Source organism: Lactuca saligna, chromosome 5 (assembly GCF_052625555.1).
Source record: "Lactuca saligna cultivar CGN05327 chromosome 5, ASM5262555v1, whole genome shotgun sequence".
Lineage (NCBI taxonomy): Eukaryota > Viridiplantae > Streptophyta > Magnoliopsida > Asterales > Asteraceae > Lactuca > Lactuca saligna.
Window position 1 is genome coordinate 77,275,306 of NC_136421.1, and position 5,801 is coordinate 77,281,106.

A 5,801-nucleotide genomic window follows, 5' to 3' on the forward strand; every position below is an offset into this window, starting at 1 on the left:
AAAGGTACATATGGGGGCTAGTTCCTCCGTATCAGGGGAATGTCCTATCATCAAACCCCGCTACCTTCGACAGTGCCAAGCGACTGGCACAACGACTCATTGACCATAGTGTCAAAACCCCTGCAACCACAACAACCCTAGCCATCTCAGAACCATCCAAACCCGCTGACACCAAGCGGAAGTTCTGGGATGACAAGAAGAGGCAGCGAGCTGCCAAGAAACAGCAAATTGTGGCAGTACATGCCGCAGTAACCCCTGCTACTACTGCTCTGATTAAGCAGTATGCTGGAAGTTTGCCGAAGTGCAACAAATGCATCTTCCACCACAACGACCCTGCTGGGAAATGCAGTGCTCTAACTGCAATAGGAAAGGACACACCGTCCGTTTCTGTAAATTCCCGGCGCAACCGATCACGCAAGTCCCTGGCTCTGGCGCGAGCCCAACTTGCTCTGGATGTGGCGAAACTAGCCACTATAAGAGGGACTGCCCCAAAGCGAGAAATGCTGGAGGAGCAGGGAGGGTACTAGCTATAGGCCACGGGGAAGCAGTCACTGACCCGACAGTGGTGACTGGTACGTTCCTCCTCGATAACTCCTATGCATGCATTCTGTTCGATAGTGGAGCGGAGCGAAGCTTCGTGAACCACAAATTTACTCGCATGCTTAAACCACAACCACACGCAGTTAAAGAACAATTCACAGTAGAAATGGCTAACGGCAAAACAGAAAACACTTGTAGCATATACTTAGGATGTATCCTAACCCTAGATAACCATTCATTCCCAATCGACCTCATGCCGGTCTCAATAAAAAGTTTCGACGTCATCATCGGCATGGATTGGTTGAGTCTTCATCGCACCGACATCATGTGCTTCGAGAAAGCAGTCCGACTAAACCTTCCGTCTAACGAAACTCTTATAGTCTACGACGACAAACCTGGTGCAAGTCTTCGCATTATATCAAGTATTCAAGCACAGAAATATCTGCGCAAAGAATACCACGCATTCCTTGCTCATGTCGTCGACACGAACCTCGAAACAAAAGAACTCAAGAACATTCTAGTAGTGAGCGACTTTCCCGACATTTTCCCAGAAGAACTACCTGGATTACCTCCGCAACGACAGGTCGAGTTCAGAATCGACTTAGTCCCAGGAGCTACCCCAGTAGCCAAGTCGCCCTACCGATTAGCACCAGCGGAGATGCAGGAATTATCTGGTCAACTTAACGAACTACTCAGCAAGGGATTCATAAGACCAAGCTTCTCACCTTGGGGAGCACCGGTCTTGTTCGTTAAGAAGAAAGACGGATCATTCCGTATGTGTATCGACTACAGAGAACTCAACAAACTGACGGTCGAAAATCGTTACCCTCTACCTCGCATAGACGATCTATTTGACCAACTGCAAGGGGCGAACTATTTCTCCAAAATTGATCTAAGATCCGGATATCACCAGTTACGAGTGCTAGAGGAGGATGTTCCAAAGACAGCCTTCCGAACTCGTTACGGACACTACGAGTTCGTGGTGATGCCATTCGGATTGACCAATGCGCCAGCAGTCTTCATGGACCTGATGAACAGAGTATGCCGACCTTACTTGGATCATTTCGTCATCGTTTTCATTGACGACATCCTGATCTACTCCCGAAGTAAGGAAGAGCATGGCGATCACCTACGACTAGTTTTAGGAACTTTATGAACGGAGAAACTTTATGCGAAGTTCTCGAAATGTGAATTTTGCATCCGAAGAGTCGAATTCTTAGGACACGTGGTAAGCGAAGAGGGAATCCACGTGGACCCATCCAAAATTAAAGCCATTGAGAACTGGTCAGCACCCAAGACGCCGACAGAAATTCGTCAATTTCTAGGTCTTGCTGGCTACTACCAAGATTCATTCAGAACTTCTCCCGAAAAGCGAAACCTCTTACAACACTGACCCAGAAAGGCGTGGCCTTTGACTGGGAAGAAAAACAAGAGAGAGCGTTCCAAACGCTCAAACGACCCTTGTGCACCGCGCCCATACTATCTCTCCCCGAAGGGATAGAAGACTTTGTAGTCTATTGCGATGCATCGAACCAAGGGCTCGGGTGTGTTCTGATGCAACGAGGTAAGCTCATCGCCTACGCCTCCCGATAGTTGAAGACACACGAAGTTAACAATATGACACACGATCTTGAACTGGGAGCAGTGGTGTTTGCTCTGATGATCTGGAGACATTACTTGTATGGAACGAAGAGCACTATCTTTACCGACCACAAGAGTTTACAACACATATTCGATCAGAAGGAGCTCAACATGAGACAACGACGGTGGGTCGAGCTACTCAGTGATTACGAATGCGATATTCATTATCATCCGGGTAAAGCCAACATAGTAGCAGACGCCCTGAGTCGGAAAGAATATTCTGGTCGCAAGGTCAAGTCATTATCAATAACCATCCATTCACACTTCTCTAACCAAATTCAGGCTGCCCAACTTGAAGCTATGAAACCTGAAAATGTGACGAGTGAATCCCTTAGAGGAATGGACAAGAATTTAGAAGCCAAGGGTGACGGAGCCTTATACTTCATGGATCGGATCTGGACACCGAAACACGGTGGTTTCCGAGACTTAGTCATGACCGAGGCGCACAACACTTGGTATTGACCGAGGCGCACAACACTTGGTATTCCGTCCACCCAGGTTCAAATAAGATGTATCTGGATCTTAAAAAGCTATACTGGTGGCCTAATATGAAAGCAGAGATTGCTACCTTCGTAAGTAAATGCCTTACTTGCGCAAAGGTAAAGGTCGAGTACCAGAAGCCCTCTGGTTTACTGCAACAACCAGAGATTCCAGAATGGAAGTGGGAGCGGATCACTATGGATTTCATAACCAAGTTTCCCAAGACAATGGGTGGACTTGATACCATATGGGTTATCGTTGATAGATTGACCAAGTCTGCACACTTCCTGCCTATCAGAGAAACCGACAAGATGGAGAAACTTACGAGAACATACATTAGGGAAATCGTATGACTACATGGTGTGCCTATATCCATTATCTCCGATAGAGATAGTAGGTTCACCTCAAGATTTTGGCAATCACTGCAACATTCCCTAGGAACAAGGATGGAAATGAGCACAACCTACCATCCACAGACTGACGGACAGAGTGAGAGGACAATCCAGACTTTAGAAGATATGTTGCGTGCTTGTGTAATTGACTTTGGAAAAGCGTGGGATACTCATTTACCCCTCGTCGAATTTTCCTACAACAACAGTTATCACACGAGCATAAAAGCAGCACCATTTGAAGCTCTCTACGGCCGAAAGTGCAGATCCCCTCTGTGCTGGGCTGAGGTGGGTGATGCCCAATTAGCTAGAGGGCAAGCTTCCGACAGTACTCTCACTGGTCCGGAAATCATTCGGGAAACGACAAAGAAGATCGTTCAGATTCGTGAACGATTGAAAGCCTCAAGAGACCGACAAAAGAGCTACGCTGATAAACGCAGAAAACCTTTGGAATTTCAGGTGGGAGACCGAGTCCTTCTCAAAGTCTCACCCTGGAAGGGCTTGATACGCTTCGGTAAGCGTGGGAAGCTTAATCCTAGGTACATAGGGACTTTCGAGATTCTCGCAAGAGTCGGCCCCGTAGCTTACAAACTTGATCTACACGACACACTTCGTAACGTACATTCTACATTCCACGTATCTAACTTGAAAAAGTGTCTGTCCGACGAGACTCTCGTAATCCCACTCGACGAGATCGAGATCAACGAGAGCCTCAACTTCGTGGAAGAACCTGTAGAGATCATGGACCGCGAGGTCAAGCAGACGAAGCAAAGCCGTATCCCTATCGTGAAGGTTCGCTGGAACGCCAAGCGAGGACCAAAATTCACTTGGGAACGCGAGGATCAGATGAAACTGAAATATCCTCATCATTTCGCTTAGTTATTTGTAACTTCTTATTTGCTTAAATTCTAATTTCGGGACGAAATTCCTTCTAACGGGGGGATGATGTGACAACCCGAAATTTCCATTTGTACGAACATTATCTATTCAATAAAAGCTAGTCGTAAATTTCAGACTTGTCCGAACAAGTTTGTGTACATTAGGGTTTACATTTCTGGACGTATCAGGAGAGTGGATGCTCCTGTAATTGTGAAACTTGAACATTTTAAGTTTCATAATGTTATAGTCCGACTTCTGGAATAAAAATATTTTCTGTCAAAATATTCCAGGACTATAAATAGATTTCTGAATTTAATAAATTCATTATTTACAATTCCAACTAGAGAAAAGCCAATTCTCTCCGACGGATCTTCGGGTTTTCATCCCGGACTGTGAGTCTACTTTCCTAAACGTGTTTTAATACTTGTTATATGCTTTATAACATCATTTATATGTCTAAACTGCAAGATCCGAGAGTTTACCGCCCAAGAACGTTCTTGGGGAGTAAACTCCAAAACGGAGCCTAAAGGCTTCCTAGTCCCGATTCCTTGTTAGACAACTTGTTTAGGGGTTAGTGTATAAACATTTGGGACTAAAAATCAACCAAGAAACACAAGTTATTGGAGTTTACAGCCAAGGAACTTTCTTGGGCCGTAAACCCATTTTTATGGGTCAAAAATGCCCTAACTTGCCTCCTTGAGCCTAAGGACTTTAATCACTAATGCTTGTGACTATTTTGGACACCAAAACACTTCTAGATCTTAGGGTTTTAGGAGTTTACGGCCAAGGAAGGATCTTGGGCCGTAAACCCCTTTTTCTTGTGTTAAACATGCCACAAACACCCCTAAGGCCTTAAGACAATTTAGCTTGAACACATGGGACCTGAATGGGGATCAAAAGACTTCATAATCACTCCTTAAAAGGAGTTTACAGCCAAGGAACATATCTTGGGCCGTAAACTCCAAGTGATGACCTAAATGTGTGCATCTTGTCCCCATTAGCCTTAGATAAAAGTATGGAAGCTCTCCTACACATGGAAGGGCCTCAAATGAATTAAACGCCATCACCCATAGAAGTTTACGGCCGTAAACTCTAGGGTATATGGACTATAGGCCGTAAACTCCCCTATGGAGCATTCTAGGACCTTAAACTACTTCATGTATTATTCCAACAAAGCTAGAAGTGTTCTTGGATCAAGATAACACTTTAAAACACCCAAAACCACCATGTGAGGAGTTCACGGCCATAAACCCATGAGTTTACGGCCGTAAACTCCAAAGGGTGGGGTTTGTTGGGTGGTGAACTCTTATGCAAGGCCATTTGATGTTTCAAACCCTTTTTCCTTGTCCCATATCAACTTAGATGCAACCATTAGGACCTATAACACTTATACAAAGTGTATACATGTTCCTAATTGTGTTAACTTACTTTGTTAAGTTATTATGTGGCTAATTAGTTATATATATGCTTATTATATGATAACTAGGCTCGAACGTGTGAACAAGTCTCCGTTTGACACTTAGCACGGTACCCTATACATCAATTCAATCTACTCACCACAAGTGAGTTTATACCCGTTTAATCAACCTTTGAAATACTTTTAAATGTTTTAAATACTTTATGGGGGGATACAAGTCAAATACTTATAGTTATTACATCAATCACATGTGATTGCATTAATCACATGTGATTAATAACTAGAAACCAATGATTTTATCACTGTTCAACTGTTTATCAAACTGTTTCACTTCAAATGTTTTACAAACTCTTTTTACTTAACAAATGCTTTTATTAAACTTTGTTTTATTTCTTATAAATTGCATGCCCATATATGTATATATATATATATATATATATATATATATATATATA